An 18,928-nucleotide genomic window follows, 5' to 3' on the forward strand; every position below is an offset into this window, starting at 1 on the left:
CGCGGTTCTTGTTAAAACCTGCACCCCTGCCATAACAAGTCACACACTCTATGCTGTTGGGCCATCATCAGCATCGTTGATAACAACCTTCATTCCAATAAGTTTCTGTAATGACACAACATCCATTTCCCTTCACAGAGTTGCTCAAATATTTATTTTGTATTGATGATGAAATAAACTGACTGATGGTGAAGTCACAGAGGGCATTTACACCAGGATAGTGTGGGGGACTGATTGGGCAGAGATTTCTGAAAAATTTCACACCTTTCTTTGGTTTGTTTTCAAACTGTACTTAGCTCAGGCACACCAAACCACCTGGACAACATCACATAGGTCAGATAACTGCTCACTACAGGGCGATACCCACACAAAAATGCTTTGCTGGTAGAATTATCCATCCATCCATTTTCTACCACTTACTCAGGGGTCGGGTCATGGTGGCAGCAGTTTAAGCAGGGAAACTTAGACTTCCTTCTCCCTAGACACATTTGTCAACTCATCGGGGGGATTCCAAGGTGTACCCAGGCCCGCAGAGAGACATAATCCCTCCAGCATGTCCTGGAACTGTTTTTTGGTGCATAGTCATAAACAAGTCAAGACCCAGTTTAGTCAAGACCAAGGGTGGAGGGAGACCACCCTCTTGTCCATCAGTGTGAACCCTAATGTACCCAGCCTGCAAAGAGTATACCTACACCTGCTTACTGGGAAACACTTCACAATGGAAGAAGGTCCAGCCCTTGTTGAGGATACTGGTTCTCGAGCCCAAGCCCTTCATCGTTATGAGAAAAACTACATCTCGCCGGCACCACTCAACTTTGCCCACCAGCTCAGGCTCCTTCCCCACCAGAGAGGTGACATTCCCCGTCCCTTGGCTAGGCCAGGGATCGACTGCCATTTTGCAGATCATTTACAAAGATTTAAATATGATGGGTATGGATGCAGGTAGATATTTATTTAGTGGAGGTGGTTCATGGATTTTTTTTCTCCTTTTCTGTCTTATTTTTGTGGACATGATTGTCAAGATTACTAATCAAGCGCCAGGGTCACCTGATATTGTGAAGCAAAACCTCCAAACCTTGAGAAAGGTTTTTTTTCAATCTCAACATATGCAGCATTCTCCCAGTCACATGACTGAAGCCTCCAAGCAGAATAACCGACTGTACAGAGGTGGTTCAGTGTGACATTATACAATCTTAAGATAAAGTTTCGCTTAAAACCAGCCTTCAGATATTCTTCCTTTGTTTTTGTCTTTTCCTTTCATATTGGAAATAAAAATGTCATTTTATTTGCATTAAATATAGAAACGGATAAAGAAAAGTCATGTAATGAAGGAGAGTCAGGTGTGTATTCACTATACAGGCGTTCCTTGGCTCACGAATGAGTTCTGTCCCCATGCCACAGCATTACCCAAAATTCCACATAAGTCAGATTTTTACCCTTAAATACCCCTAACTTTCTCCTTCTTGGCATTCCCACCTTTCTGGTCTTTGAGCGTCTGAATTCCCTGAATAGAAAGGCTGATGGAAAGCCTACGCTGATTCTTGATCCTCGATCCAGATCATAAGCAGCTCCTCCATTTCATATTTGTACGTACATATACAGTATTTAACAAGCATTGTAAAGTTGAACCAACAAAGTGGAGAACCACGTAACCCGACGACCGCTTGTAACTTGGTGTGTTATTATGCAGGTCTGGTTGCAGAGTTACGTCAACACAGAGTTTGGTCATCGTAATGGATTCAGGTGTGTTTGAGTCGGTAAAACTGGACCGGTGCAGGACTCTTGTCTCTCTGTTTTCTGAACACATGCTGTTGGCTTTCTTTTTCCTGCCAAACAATCTGCATCACTTCCTTCTTCTTGATACTTGATTGGTCACTAGATATACTGTCTGCTAGTGAAGTCAGCTCCCCGGCTTTCAGGTGCACCAGAGTCCACCTCTTTGGTCCACATCAGAGAGCAGTTGGTGTTCATACTGTGTCAGATGATCCCTGGAAGCAGACCAAACAGCAGCAGTGTGAACGTGCCCTCATCCGGCTCACCCCAAAGATTATCAGGGGTTAAAGTCTGAAGTTGATGCTACCACTCTGTGATAGTTTTAAGTCCGATGAATCCTGGCATTGTCATCTTGGATTATATCCATGCAATCCTCCATGTTCATACTGCAGGACCTGAACATGATGGTGTTTAGCTTCACATCTCTTCTCACTCTGGAACGAGGTACACTCAACCTTAACTATGGACCACATGACCTTTTACTATTTTTCCAGAGACCGATCTTTATGTTTCCCAGCAAATTAATGCTTTTTCTCCAAACTGACCTTTTTTTCCCCAATAAGTGGATTTCTTACAGCCACACTGCTGTCTAGTCTCAACATACTGACTTCCATTCAACATTGTGCACAAGAAAGCGCTCAAAACTTCCATATTACCTTCCATCTAATATGTTCTTAGTGTAGGAGTAAAAGATGGCTTTGTGTTATTTGTAAATCACTTATTCTGTTTTTATTTAGATTTTTTTACCATGTTTTGATTTTGTGTCAGATTTATTTTCCACTATTGCCAATAATACTGAGAGCTTTTTCAGACAGATGTGTAAACATGAACTACATCTTTTCCCAGTATGGGTCTTTTCACTGTCCAAAACATTTTTTTTATTTCCTGGAAATAATTCTATGACACTGAATCAGCTTGAAGGTGAATGAATGCATCATTCCACTGAGGTATTCCACGTCTTTGAGCCTGAAAATATAGAGGTCATAAACCCTTTGATAAGTATGCAGCAACATCAGTAAAGCAGGACTTAATTTCCTCCTGAGGCATGCTCATACACAGAGTAAATCTATGTGCAAATTTCTATGTAAATATGAACACACGGAGCCATCGGATTGTTTCATCAATGGTAGACACTGTCACTGTTCTGTGTTTGAAATTTCTTGCCTTAAGTTTGCACATTAAGGGCGTCATTGCACTGGATGTTGTTTGATTCAGGACTTCTCAACAGTCTCCTTGTAGAGTAATGTGTCTGCAGGAAAGGGATTTTAATCAGAAACATCAGTTTGTTTAGGGGGTGTGGAAGGACTTGTTCATGAAACCATTACACGCAAATCACACTGGTTTCAGGAATGAATCAGTTAAGGTTGAATAACTTTCTCCAGTGAAGGTTTTTACAGAACTGTTTGGTTAAATCCAGGTGGAGGTTTTGTCTTATTTTATAGTGGTGAGGCAGTGTGTGTTCTACGTTCCTATTTTCCACCATGTTTAACTGTACAGCTCCTCCATAATGTCTTGAACCACTGATGCAAATGTTGTTACACCAAGCAAGTCAGTATTCAAGTTGAAATTTTGCACATAAAAAACATATAGAGTTAAAGGTGTAGTATGTCAGATTTTCAATATTTTCAAAATAAATTAACTAAAAAAATAACTACAATCATAATTGGATAGTTTTTTTTAAACATGTAGGTTCCAGTCTGTCCGTATTTGATGCGTTATTAAATTACAAGTTTAATTAATGATAAATGACGAAAAGCACTTTTTACTGGTAGGCAAACTTTTAAGAAGGGTCTAAACTTGTAATTTAATAACACATCAAATATGGACAGACTGGAACCTACAAAAAAGTAAGACATTTAAGTAGAAGGATGCACTACTGATTTCCTCATCTCAAAAAATTCATTCAACACCAAAGGTAACAACAATGGTAGTTACACCACAACAAAAAATGTGAACGTCTCAATATCTCGTCATGTGCCCTTGAGCATCAATTACAGCTTGACAACGACGTCTCATGTTGTTCACAAGGCAACTTATTGCCTGCTGAGGCATGGCATCCCACTCTTCTTGAAGGGCAGCCCTCAGGTCATTGAGGTTCTGGGGTGCAGGGTTTCGAGCCTCTACACGACGTCTCAGCTGATCCCACAGGTTTTCAATAGGATTCAGGTCTGGAGAGAGTGCAGGCCGTTCCATTTGAGGTCCACCAGTCTCCAACAGCCGTTCCCTGATGATGCGGCCTCGATGAGCAGGAGCATTGTCGTCCATGAAGATGAAATTAGGCCTGTGCTGTTCATGTAGGGGCACAATCACTGGATTAATGATGTTATTCAGGTAGTATGGGCTTGTCACTGTACCATTCACAAAGTGTAGGGCAGTTCTGTACCAAGTGGACACCCCTGCCCACACTGTAACACCGCCACCACCAAAAGCTGGCCTGGTGACAACAGTGGCTGATGCATAGCGCTCTCCCTGACGTCTCCAACATGGTTGCCGGCCATCATTTCTGCTCAGTGTGAATCGACTTTCATCAGAGAACAGCACTGAGGCCCACTGGTTCCTCGTCCAGCGTAAATGCTCCCTGGCCCATGCAAGACGATGATGCCTGTGCCTGGTGGTGTGGTCAGGTACCCGTGCAGGTCGTCTAGCACGCAGACCACGCTGATGGAAACGGTTTGGAATGGTCTGACGTGACACTTGGGTGCCTCTCACCTCTCTTAAACGTGCCTGGAGTTGAGTGGCATTCATCATCCGGTTTCTCAGGGCAGTGTTCACAATGTAGCGGTCATCAGCACGGGATGTGGCCAAAGGACGTCCACTTCTAGGCCTTTCTGTGACTCTTCCAGTCTCTCCATATCTCTGTTGCAACCTGCTGATGACACTCTGTGACACTCCAAGCTCAGTGGCCACTTCTGTCTGAGAACGTCCTGTTTGAAGCACCGCAATGGCAAGGGACTGTTGTTCCATTGTTAGGTGTCGTCTTGGTCTCATGATGTCAAAATGTGAACAGCATGATGAGGACAACTGTTTAAACACCAGCTCTAATTGAACCAGGACATTTATTGGTCAATTCAAGGATCACACACCTGCCGTGATTTTTGCGGGTAAGCTCCTTGTTAGAGAACAGCAACTTGTGCAAAATTTATTGAAACATTTAACAGTTGGACATGTGCATTTAAAAGCTTAGAGAAGATCACATTAAGTTCACCTGTACAGGTTTGAATGCATTTTAGGCTTGTTGGGAAATTTCACCCAAAAGCTGAACATCCCTAACTTTTTGTGAATAGTGTATATATGAATGTATGTATGTATAATTCAAATTTTATTGAATTTTCTTCTTTTTTGATTATAGTTATTATTATTATCAGTAGTAGTATTAATATCCTATATCTGCTGTGCATTGCAGTGTGAGATATTACACGTTCATTTCTGGGACATGTGGAGCCATGCAAGTTCTTCATTGTACTTGTACTTATGCTTATGTGCACCTGGTGGCAAAATGGGAAATAAAGACTGTTTTATTCTTAATTTCTTTATATTGTCTTTATTATCATTATATCTCCACAAACACGAACTCTGATTGGTTTTGTTGTCTGATGTTTTTGTTTTTGTTTTTTTTATTTCCATCATGCACATGAAGGCTGTTAGAACCAGCCTGCAGATATATACTGTTAGCTTTTTAGCTAATGTTGGATTTTTGCCAGAATCTTATTCTTTCTGTGTGCATGTGTGTGTGTGTGTGTGTGTGTGTGTGTGTGTGTGTGTGTGTGTGTGTGTGTGTGTGTGTGTGTGTGTGTGCATGTACAGATGTGGGCTCAGCATACACAGTTGTTAGTAAGCTCATCAGCCTGTCTTTTTAATTAGACTGGCGTTTATCACGGCCCTGTGATTGCTTTTGTAATGATGTCACTGGTGCATAATGAGCAAGGAGGCATCACGCTGCGAACATGACAGACGCTTGGCTTCTCTCTCCGTCGACAAATTTGATGGGTAGAGGATGAAAGGAGGGAGAGTGGGAGGGGAAGGAAAGAAAACACCATCAGAAAAAAAACACATCGAAATAGAATAGAGAGGCCAGCATTCATTCAGCTGTCACAGGTTTCACTGTTTCCTGTCTGTCTGCCTTCTCTACACAGGGTCATGTTTACACCTATCCATCTATCCATCTATCTATCCATCTATCTATCTATCTATCTGTCTATCCATCTATCTCTCTGTCCATCTATCTATCCATCTATCTATCTATCTATCTATCTATCCATCTATCTGTCTATCCATCTATCTATCTATCTATCTATCTATCCATCTATCCATCTATCTGTCTATCTATCCATCTATCCATCTATGTATCTATGTATATATATATATATATATATATATATATATATATATATATATATATATATATATATATATATATATATATATATATATATATACATATATATATATATATATATATATATATATATATATATATATATATATATATATATATATATATATGTGTGTGTGTGTGTGTGTGTGTGTGTGTGTGTGTGTGTGTGTGTGTGTGTGTGTGTGTGTGTGTTGGGGGGCAGTGTGTTTTTAGGGCAGGGTGTTTCTCACTTTGGTGGATCTCCCAGAAACAGCCAGACTCCGTGTTTCTTTCTGAAAGCGAGTCAGAAACATCTTCCAGACCCTCCTGGAGGCAGCGAGCAGCAAGATGTCTGCAACACGCCACAACGAAGGCCGTCACCGCTTCTCTTTTATTTGACTTTTTACTGACCCTCCTTAGCCTCCGTCACTGATCATGTGACTGGCACGTTGGTGACGTTCATCAGTAGCAGCTGCTGCTACAGCTAGCTTCTCGTATCATGCTGGATGTTCCAGTCGGCTTCCCAGCGATGGATTTTACTGCCCAGACCTGACCGGGGGGGTAGCTGTGTCGCCGCCATCCGAGCAGAAACCTGGAAGCTGTTAGCAGACGTTTGTTGGTGCGAAGCAGCAAATGTTTCTCTCAGCGTGAATGTTTGAGATGAAGTTGTTTAGATGTTTAACAAATTCAACCTTCACCGTGTTGGAAACGAGTTTCTCTGCTGAACGTTAGACTTGTTTTTCCTCAAACGGTCGTAAAACACAGAAATCCTGAACGACAAACCTGGTTGTCTGGAGGTCTGGGGGTCTGGGGGTCTGGGGGTCTGGAGGTCTGGGGGTCTGGAGGCCTGGAGGTCTGGGGGTCTGGGGGTCTGGAGGCCTGGAGGTCTGGGGGTCTGGAGGTCTGGAGGTCTGGAGGTCTGGAGGTCTGGGGGTCTGGAGGTCTGGGGGTCTGGGGGTCTGGAGGTCTGGAGGTCTGGGGGTCTGGAGGTCTGGAGGTCTGGGGGTCTGGGGGTCTGGAGGTCTGGGGGTCTGGGGGTCTGGAGGTCTGGGGGTCTGGAGGCCTGGAGGTCTGGGGGTCTGGGGGTCTGGAGGCCTGGAGGTCTGGGGGTCTGGGGGTCTGGGGGTCTGGAGGCCTGGAGGTCTGGAGGTCTGGAGGTCTGGAGGTCTGGGGGTCTGGAGGTCTGGGGGTCTGGAGGTCTGGGGGTCTGGAGGTCTGGGGGTCTGGAGGCCTGGAGGTCTGGGGGTCTGGGGGTCTGGAGGCCTGGAGGTCTGGGGGTCTGGAGGTCTGGAGGTCTGGAGGTCTGGGGGTCTGGAGGTCTGGGGGTCTGGGGGTCTGGAGGTCTGGGGGTCTGGGGGTCTGGAGGTCTGGGGGTCTGGAGGTCTGGAGGTCTGGAGGTCTGGGGGTCTGGAGGTCTGGAGGTCTGGGGGTCTGGAGGTCTGGAGGTCTGGGGGTCTGGGGGTCTGGAGGTCTGGGGGTCTGGTGGTCTGGAGGTCTGGAGGTCTGGGGGTCTGGGGGTCTGGAGGTCTGGAGGTCGGGGGGTCTGGGGGTCTGGAGGTCTGGGGGTCTGGAGGTCTGGGGGTCTGGAGGTCTGGGGGTCTGGAGGTCTGGAGGTCTGGAGGTCTGGGGGTCTGGAGGTCTGGAGGTCTGGGGGTCTGGGGGTCTGGAGGTCTGGGGGTCTGGAGGTCTGGAGGTCTGGAGGTCTGGGGGTCTGGAGGTCTGGGGGTCTGGAGGTCTGGAGGTCTGGGGGTCTGGGGGTCTGGAGGTCTGGAGGTCGGGGGGTCTGGGGGTCTGGAGGTCTGGAGGTCTGGAGGTCTGGGGGTCTGGAGGTCTGGAGGTCTGGGGGTCTGGAGGTCTGGAGGTCTGGGGGTCTGGAGGTCTGGGGGTCTGGAGGTCTGGAGGTCTGGAGGTCTGGGGGTCTGGAGGTCTGGGGGTCTGGGGGTCTGGAGGTGTGTGTGTGTGTGTGTGTCCCTCCACACCGCTTCATTCATGTTGACATAAGGAACTTTCTCTTCATCTATATGAAAAGAGACCCTGCAACCATGTGAGGAAGCTCAGCTCCAAGCGTACAATAAAGAATAATATGATTTCTGTTTACTTAGATATAAGCCCTCTGAGATCACCCCCCCCCCCCCCCCCCCCCCCCCCCCCATACAAGCCACTGGCTGCAACAGTATATTAGACTGATATCCAGCAACTACAAAAGTCATGAAGAAGAGAACAGCTGGCTTTGGGTGAGGAGGAGGAGGAAGACATTTCCTCAGTTTGACCAGGAAAAGTTCACACGAGTGCTTGGAAGGGGGTCGTGTGGGGAGATGTTACTCCTGCTGACAGTCCAGGTTTATTTGAAAAAGTTTTTCAACACTGGAAAAGATTTAAAATGGACAAAAAAGAAAATGAAACACGAAACATCATCCTGTTTCATGGTTTGTAAGGGAGTCTCTGTATGTTTGGACTGCATTCAGCTCATCAGAAGTGTGGTCCATATATAGAAACTGCAAGGATGCAGAGAAAGATCTGCAAAAAGTCCAGAGGATAAACAAGTTACCCGGTATATGCTACAAAGCTAAAGACATGGAACAAAAATACAAATTTTTTCTTTAGATTTCATTAGAAAGTGTTGGTCCAAACTGTTAACTCATTATGTATGGTACCAGTCAGAAGTTTGGACACACCTTTTCATTCATTTTTATTGATTCTTTTCATTTTCCTAATAGTAGAGTACAACTACATCCGTCCACACAATAAAAGATCACATGTGGAAGTATGTAGTTAGCAAAAACTGGCATATAAATCAGAACATGTTTATATTTTAGATTCTTACCATTTTAACCATTTTAACCATTTGCTTTCATCACAGCTGCAAGATCAAGAATGCTTTATTCATCCCAGATGGGAAACTTAAGGTTCCAGTACAACCCGTCCAGGTTCTGACAAACAGAACAATTAGACAGATCACAGGACCGGGCCGACTGCTTCATCCGGCGCCGCCTTCCAACAGAACCGAGGTACATTAGGATTCAGGGTAGAGGGCAGAAAAAACGGTACTACCAGACTGTGCCTCGTGGGGGCGTCGTCTGGAGAGAACAAAAACACCTTGTTGAACACATAAGAAGAAATTCACACAGTAGACAACACAAAGTCCAGCAGGCGGGGAGTCAAGGTGTGTGTGGCCAGATGCCACAGTCCTCGTGGACATGGGACAAGGTCGGGGACAGAGCTTCGGTAAACATCACATTCCTCTCTCAGGGGGTTTTACCGGCCCCAAGACCTCCAGGGAAGCCGGATCCAGATAAAGATTGATTTGCACTTCAGGCCAGGAAAATATTTTGCTCCCAAACTTCCATGACTGGTCTCAGGCTGGCAGCTCCAAACAGCCTGAAGTTCGGGGTCAGTTTCCACGGATACGAGCCCACATCCGGTCCACGCTGGAATCCACTCTGTAGACCCGCTCCAGAACCGCCACCGGTTTGCCAGTTTGGGCCAGACTGGCCTCATGGTTGCGGTCCAGCTGCTTGTCCGGAACGTTCCACCACAGAGTTCAGGCGGCCCGCCAGCTGCTGCCTGTTTCTTCAGACAGAGCAGCTCCAACAAACAGAAAACTGAACACCATGAATCTGAAACTGGAAAAATCCTCCACGTCCTCAGTGGTCAGGATCACCACTTGGCCCAGGAGTCCAGAATGCTTCCAGCAGGACGCGGACTCCCCTCTACCCGATCCCCGGGATGTCTGCTGGCGTGTTAGCTTGTTTGTAGCCAGACGGGCTAATCATGGAGAGTTTTACAGATAATGTGTTTTCCGTTTGATCCACCGTTGCTCGACCCTTAACAGAGTTAGGACTGCGATCCTGGTGGGGTTACTGGGTGGACCTGGACATGTTTGGGAGCTGGATGCATACAGGAAGAGAAGGAACACATAATTGATTGTTAATTAGCTCACAGAAGCCTTACAAGGAGAGAGAGAGAGAGAGGGATGACAAAAGAAATGGGGGTGGAGGTGTTTTGTTAATTAGGGCTAATGTTCTATGTGGAAATGGAAAAACACGAGGTTGTGTCTCCCCCCCCCCCCCCCCCCCCCCCCCCATCACACACACACACACACACACACACACACACACAGATGCACCAGAATAAATGGAACCATACAAAGGTTCAATCTTTCTTTATTTAAACCTTTTCTTTCATCTTTTCCACTGAGATCCATTTTTCCTGCCGATGCATCCAATTACCAAACTGTTCATGTTTTCATGGAAACATGGATGCAGACTTGTGTGTGTGTGTGTGTGTGTGTGTGTGTGTGTGTGTGTGTGTGTGTGTGTGTGTGTGTGCAGCATGTCATTGCAGGCTAATTACTAAATCTCCACATGGTGTCACATCGCAGGCCCGTCAGGGCCGCGGACGGCGGCGTGCAGACCTGGGAGAGACCAAGGTGGCGACAGACCTTGTTAACCTGCGCTCGCGGCTCAGGCTTGTGTGTGCGTTCAGCTCGTCTGTAAACGTGTGTGCATGGCAGCGTCAGGAATCTTAACACATGTAATTGGAAACTCGCTCCGTCAAGGACTCGAGTCAGAGAGTTTGTCACGGCGACTTCTTCATGTTTCTTGCAGCGGCGTAACGAGGTGACGGCTTGGTGACGGGTGCTGATTGAGAGCAGATGCTTCACATCAGAACTTTCCTGACTGCTTCAGATCCAACATTTCTCAACACAATCATGCAGCAGATCAGATGTTCCAGACATCTCTACGGACAGATGACGCAGACTTTTGTCTCAAGCTGCGAGCCAGTAGAAGAAATGTTGTGCTGGAAAATACAAGCTGGGACTAGAATGTAGTTCCAGCAGGAAGTCAGGGAGGAGATGGAGCCTGATAGACCAGAGGCGGCAAAGTCTGGTCCTTCGATCATCCCAAAACTTTTACATGCATCACTTCTCCAGCAGATGTGAATCAGATGAACATGTGGTCATCAGGCCTCTGCAGAGACATGCACATGAGGGAATTCAGCCATGTGATTCAGGTGTGTTGGAGAAGGGATGCGTCTATAGTTGCAGGATAGTAGATCTGGAGGACTAGATTTGGGCCTTCCTGAACCAGAACCGAGAGTTTCACCAGCTTTAATAACCCTGGTATGATTCCATCATAACTGTGTGTTCATCAGCTGCAGGAAGACATTTACCATGGAGGAGGGAAACTGCTGCTCCAAAACTAGCAGAAGCAGAGAAATCCCTGTTGAAAGAAGCTCGCCTGCATCTAACTCCTATTTCCAGCAGCATGAATACATTTCACGCCTGTTTGTTTGTATCTTTTGTTTTACATCCTGTGAGAAGCGGGACACACCCTCACACTGTAATAATGTACAACAAACATGGTGAGAAGTTTTCAGTGGAGCCGAATCAAAAATGAATTGAGAGAAAAATCAAAATGTTTTGTAATGAGAACAGATGTGATAAAATGTCATTTAGCAGGAAACATTTCCACCAACGCAGCACAACCGGAGCATCAAGGAGGAGGATCCAGATAGTCCTACCAGGTGGAGCGAGCTGAAGAAGGAGAACGATGTTCAAGTAAACACTGAAGTTGCAGCTTTCTCCTCCATGAGTCAGCTGTACTGCCTGAATGAAGCTGAAGCTCACTGGTTTCACTGGGTTTGGTTAAACAGCTTCAGCTCCTGAACTAAACAATATAAGTTTGTCTCTTTTCCAGACCAGGTTTTTTGTGCAGAATCAGCACAATATCACTGTCGCTTGATGTTAAAGGGTTCCTATGATGGTATTTGGAGTTTTCTGAGCTTTCTACAGTGTTACAGTGTTGAATCCTCATCAGACATGTGAACGGCACTGTTTTTTATCACCTAAACGCATGTTTGAGTTTGAGTTTGAGTTCCAGCACGCTCTCCGTTCGGTTTCCATGGCAACGAAAAACGCGTCGTTTTAGAGAGTTTTTTTCTACTTGGACATCCTTGTGACGTCCCGGGGGATAAGGTTCGGTGATTGGTTACCTTCTACTGGTTAACAAGGGCATGTACAAATACATCAGGCGGGTGGAAAACGTGGGATAAAGTTATTTCCAACGATGGCTGGTGAGTTTACCAAAGAGAGACATCCTGCTGCATTCGTTGCTGTGGGTTGCTGTTTTCCACTTCGTTTTCAGGCTCTGATTCAGGTTCCAACATGTAGGGCTGGATGCTATGTGTTGACATTGTATTTTGTTTTTTTATTGAGTTCATATGAGCCTAATCCTTCTGTTTATGAGATGTTACAATGACGGTAAAAGCAGGTGCGGTGCGCGCTCCCGATGTAGTGCAGTGGCGGGAGGCGGGGCTTAATGCGGAAGAGTCTCAATCCACTCGTTTTGCCCGCAGGCTGATCTGACAGCCTACGGAGAGGGTCGGTCTGAAGTAAATAAAGCCATTTGTGACAATAACTCCATCAATCCCAGCCCTTCTGGTCTCAGAAATAAAAATAAATTAGCCTGAAATGCACAGAATAGTTCCACTTTAAATACATGTTTTTTAGCCACTTTGCCAGTTTGTCTCACAATCATGAAGATTTATTTGCAATTTTGCATCGCTCTTTATGCATTGACAAAAACATTGATATTTCATCTCCCAGTTTTTTGCAGTTTTGTGCCGTTTATCCGTACCGGTCCCGGTGTGTCAGGCGTTTAGTGGAACTGCCTGGAAGACGGTCCTGCAGCTGTTGTTGGCACCATGAATCACCTGGAAGCTGCTTATTCCCAGTGTCTCTCTGGTCAGTAATCCATTTACCTGTGTTTCAGATTTAATCACACCTTTCAGCCGTTCTACTGGAAGATACTTATCTGTCATATGCAGACAGCTGAGCCCCGTCAGAGGAAAATGAAAATAGTTTTCACCAGCTTGGCTTGTCACCTTGCCTGTTTACTTCTCTTACAGCATCAGTTGCCTTTCATTACATGACAAGCTTTCACTTGCTTCCCGTGAGAGTAAATACCTCATGCATGTGCACAGATACAGGTAAGTGTGTTATCTGCAAGCAGAATGAGCTTTCTGATAATCTCATACAGCATTTACAAACCAAAACCAGTTCATTAATAATGGAAATGACATGAGAGTATTAGTTTTTTTTATCCAGAGATGCAAGTGAAGGCATCATCTTCTGTATGGTTTTACCCTGTTGCTGGACCAGAAGTGTAAAACTGGATTTTATTTGGATTATTATTATTATCATAATTTATTTTTTATCAAATACAGAAGATTTTAATAATTCTAAACTTTGGTTATTAACATGTAAAGCTGTCACTTAAAATAGTTACTGGAGCTCCTCAGCATTAAATCTTCACTGCAATATTCACACACACACACACACACACACGAAAGCAAAGTTAAGGTCAGAAGTTTTTGGATATACTTTAGTCCTAACTTCAGGCTGACAGATGTGTGACATGTAGTTATTATTCATAATGACCTATCTGTGAATAGTAAAGATGTAAGCGTGTGTACACATCACCATAGGATGTGAATAAGCTACTTGGAGGGGTCTGCGCTCTTCCAGTGCTTTTAAGTTGCAGGTTTTGTCCAGCGTTCATGGTGAAATGCTGTTATGTTCCTTTTTAACCTTTTTAAAGTGATCCTCTGAATTCCTACGGCTCATGTGCAGAGCCAGCGTCTCATCGTTTCAGAGGGAACATTATTTTTCTGCACCATAATCATGACGACTTCCTGCAGAGCCACTTCATATAGCTTAATTTTACTGTACACTCAGCACCGCAAAAATTGACTTTATGAAACCAATTTTAATATCTCCATGTTCCCCACTGGGCCAAATGTGCACTTAAAATGAATGAATGTAAATGGAATGAACAAGAAGCAAGGAAGTCATTTTATCAAGAAATATATAGAACATGGCAACTTCTTATTCAGACAAATATTTTTTTAAGGAGCTGTAATCTTTGACTAAAAACATCATCTGACATGTTTAGCACCATGTCTTTATCTGCTGGTGGTGTCCAGAAGGTGTGGCCAGCCTGGGAATCGGACCCGGTTTTGCCCAGCTGGTCATGCGTCCTGCTGCACAGTGGTCTTTGCAGGATTAAGTCCCATGTAAGGGACTGCATGAAAGCCCCCTCATCATGGCTGATGGTGTCCTTGTTGTCTGATCTGGCAGGTTTTATGTTCACCTGTTCTGCTGTTCAGAATCACAATGGGAATTTATTGCCAAGTGAGTTTTTACAAAGCAGGAATTTGTCTTGGAGTGGTGGTGCGAAAGCAAGAAAAAACACACAAAACACAAAAACCAAAACAAACAGAACACACAGCATTTATACACTATTTAACCTGCAGTGTGTTCCCGCCTTAAGGCAGCGAAGCTGCTCTACACCAGCTACATCTACGCCCCACCACACCATCTGAGATCCACCTGTATGACAGCAAGACTGGGTCTGGATTTACTGAAAACCACATTGAAGCACTCCATGTGATATGTCATACTCGCTTTATTATTATTATTATTATTTTATAAAAAATAGGACAAATGGTTATGCAGCAATGGGGATGTTACCTGATGCACTGAGAAGTACCTCGCTCTATTTATCTAATATATTAATGTATAAATATATGCCTATATTGCCATCTGTAACTTATTTCTCTCTTTTTCCGCAGGTCTTCCTGAATAAGTGCAGTTATACATGTTGTTCTGTCTTTCCTGTCCTCTCCACCCCAACCAGTGGAGGCAGATGGCTGCCCTCCCTGAGCCGGGTTCTGCCGGAGGTTTTCTTCCTGTTAAAGGGGAGATTTTTCCTTCCCACTGTCGCCTCATGCAGCTCAGGATGGAGGATTGGATCCAAGTCAAGACTCGATGCAATCAGTTGGTTTCTATTATAGGATATGTATGAATTGGCTTGAAATGATGTGTATGTAAAGTGCCCTGCGACAACATTGTTGTGAAGTGGTGCTATACAAATAAAGTTGAAATGAATTGAAATGGTGACATCACAGAAAAAAAGAGATATTTCAAAGAAGCAGATATCTTTCACGCCGTCCTTAAATGTAAGGAATCAGAAACCCGAGAAAACAGCCATCTGTTTTAACACAAGTCAATCATCCTGTTGACAAAAATGCTTCAATACAACACCAGACAAGTTGAACCTCTGGAAGAAGATTATCAGTCAGTATTCCTGGTTTGATTTACATCTACAAGCTTTAAAACAAACTTCCAGGAGATTAATCAGAGGATGACAGACAAAGAAAGGCTGACCAAAGCTTGTTACTAACTCCGCCAGAAGCAAAACATTTGTTTTGTTTCGAGGCTGAAAGAACAATAAAAAGGCTTAGACTGGTCTGGTAAATTCATAATTTACGTAAGGCCTCGTCCATGACTGATGAAAATCATAGCCTGCGGGGTGACTGTCTCCATGTGGAGTGACCAGCTGAACTAGCTATCAACGTGGAACTTGGTTTGAGGCAGGCCCGGTTGTCCATGCGGCGGTGTCCATGTCTTTACATGTGTTCTCACTAGATGTTTTATTAAAATTTCAATTCAACATTTAATCAGACACGATACGTAGGCGATAACGTTCTACTTCATGCTTTACTGCTTTAGCCACGCCCACCCCAAATGTCTGACCAATCACACAATACTTCTCAGCGTTGCACAGCAAGAAAGTTCTTTCTGCTGATTCATTGCAAACAAACCTCGCATTGTCTTTTGGCTTGTCCCTCTGAAGGTGTCACCACAGCACAATCCTTCTCAGGGCTGAAGCATAGAGAGCAGGAATCGAACCACCGACCACCAAGATTCAAGATTAGCATTCCGCTATCTGAGCCACTGCCAACTCACTTGTGCTCATGTCAACAAAATGTCGACATTCTGTTCTTCTGGCCTGGAGAACATGAAGAAGTTCTGGCTCCTCGCTGAGTAGAGCTTAGTGCCGTTGAGCCATGTCTTCCTTTGACTCCATGACTTTCTTCAAAAAAAAAAAAAAAAAAAAAGTTTTTAAAATAGAAAAAAAATCAAGATTCCCTTCTCATTATTGATGATGACTCATCGTTTTCCAGAATAACAGCTTCACCTAAACTCCAACCGGACTGTTTAGTACAGTTGATGAACAAATCTGTACAGACAGTTTGTTACAATCAGACTAATACTAGGAAAACCCGTGTACCCAGACCTGGTGAAGGTTACCAAGGACCTCATCATGGCCTCAGGTAGAAGTCTTCTGTCTGGACTTTTCTCGTTAGATCTCAGAGTTGCATTTGACACCATTGATCCCAGCATTCTTTCACAGAGGCTTAAACAAGTTACTGGGATTAAAGGAACCCCATCAATCTTGTTTAAGTCATATTTATTTTACAGATTCCAGTTAGTTCATGTAAAAGTTGAGTCTTTCTCATACGCCAGAGTAACTCCTGGAGTTCCACAGGGTCCTGTACTTGGACCAATACTTTTCAGATTTTACAAGCTTTCTTTAGGTAATATCATCAGTTTACATTTTTCTCATAGATGATCCTCAGATACACTTTCCATCAAGCCTGATGAAACCACATAGTTTGTCAGATTACAACGATGTCTTGAAGATGTAAAAACCTGGAATACAGTACTACAGTGAGGGACATCGGAGTTATTCTGGACCAGGATCTGTCCTGTGACTCACAATGGGTTTCTAGCACCAACTTCCAGCACCTACGCAACGATGCTATGTTTAGGAAGACCTGTCAGAGTGATGCAGAGGACTAGTGCAACGTCTGCCCCTAAAAACCTCCATCTGATCCAAAATACTGTGGTGCTGGTTCTAATGAAAATGATCATCAGAAATAACATTTCATCAGTTTTATCGTCTCTTCATCGGTTTTACCCAAAAAATAAATTAGATGTATTCTCATTGCATATAAAACTCTTAGTGACCAAATTCCATCTCACAGTTGTCACAGTTCCAGATTTTCCCATCAGAGCTTCCCACTCAAACTGCTGGTTTACTGGTGGGTTCTAGAACTTCTAAAAGTAGACCAGGAGGCAGAACCTGCGGTTATCAAACCCCTCTTTAATGGATTCTGCACACAGTTTTTCATTCAATGAATCTTCAAATGAAGTTTTCGTTTTGTCGTAGATTAAGGTCAAACTTTTGATAGGTGTAGTATGTACTGTACATGCACTCAGATAATAACTTTAGGTTTAATGTGGAATATAATTTCCTGCTTGAACAAGTTAAGGTAATCAAGGTAAGGTTAAGGTAATTAATTCAGGTTAAGGTAATTAAGGTAATTATACAATGAAAGGAAATATTTCTCATATTTGATACAAAATACAAAGAGAAAAACTGGTCTTTGTAGTCATCCAGACATTTTTTTAATTAAGAAAGTGTTACTAATTTGAGATTCATTACTTGGTAAATTGTCTTCCTAAGGTGGTAGTTAATTAGTCGTTGCTGGCACAGCAGTCCTGGGAAGGTAATTTCATGTTTCAGGGTAAGCAGGGATATGTGGGAGTCAAATTTAATGTGGCGTTCATATGGGTGCGTACAGATGTACAGCTAACATGCTACTGTACACCATGTGTTGTGTTTGGATGTAACTGAGCTCCAAACACTGAGCTCCAAACACAACACATGTTTGGAGCTTTCCCCCCCCCCCCCCCCCCCCCCCCCCCCACTGACTGATCAAGTCTGACACCATCTGTGATTTTCTAGTTATTATTTAAAAATGATTATTACATCTAACAAACATACTTACTGGTTATAGTTTAGTTGCCTAGCAATAAAAGCCAAATAAATTATGAATGTTCCTAAATATAGGGTTCACCTTTCAGCATGACAACAGGCATTTATATTCTCAAGGCTCAAAAATTACTTCCAGCAGTAATTTAGGTTTACAACCAAAATTTATAAAAACTTAAATTAAATTTTATTAAATCTTCGAAAAACTCGAACAGACATATAAATGTGGGTTTTAGTTTAGCTTAGTTCTTAACTAGTGCAGGCAAAGATTAAAACAGTTAATCAGGATTAATCACATTATTCAGAAAATTCAATGATAGTTCAGAAATGGTTTACTTTTACATTAGAGGTACCTCTATATGACCAAAAGTGCAAAAGTTTTGGTTTAATTCCACTTATTGGTAAAAACAGATCACCGGTTTTTTATCTGCTTGTATCCTTTTCATAATTAAGTATTTAAAATATTTCCTTTAAATCCAAACTCAATTATTTTTTAAATAAAATCATATTTCTATGAAAAAGACGGATAAAAAAAAGATATACACCTCAAATATGAGTAAATATTCAGTTATTATTTCACATATTCTCATAAATATTTTGTTTTAACATAAGCGGCAGCAGCATCTGTGTGACAAGCCAGTATCATGTTCAGTGTCCACAACTAAAAAAAGTTAGAATGGAACACTTAAAACGTATTGGAACATTCCCAGTATGTCGGGGATCAGTTTTCATCAAATACAAGCTTGTTTCTACCTGCAGGGACGTCGACAGACACCTGTTCAGGTGAGGCTGATGCAGCACATCGACCGATAGTCTCAATGGCTGAGATGCTCAAGGACCCCCATTTCCACCCAGTAAAAAAAAATCTCCATCCACTATCCCAATTCCCAGATAGGACCCACATCCCCATCCAGTACCACTATCTCCAGGCAGGACTTCCATCTCCACCCAATACCACCATACCAGTCCAGTATCCCCAGCCAGGACCACCATCCTCATCCAGTACCATCATCTCCAACCAGGACCACTGTCACAAGTCAGTAACTCTACCCCACCTAATACCCCCATCCCCACCCAGGGGTGGTGGTCCCATCTACAGTTGGGACCACCATCCCCA

This window comes from Telmatherina bonti (assembly GCF_933228915.1).
Source record: "Telmatherina bonti genome assembly, chromosome: 20".
In the NCBI taxonomy this organism is placed as follows: domain Eukaryota; kingdom Metazoa; phylum Chordata; class Actinopteri; order Atheriniformes; family Telmatherinidae; genus Telmatherina; species Telmatherina bonti.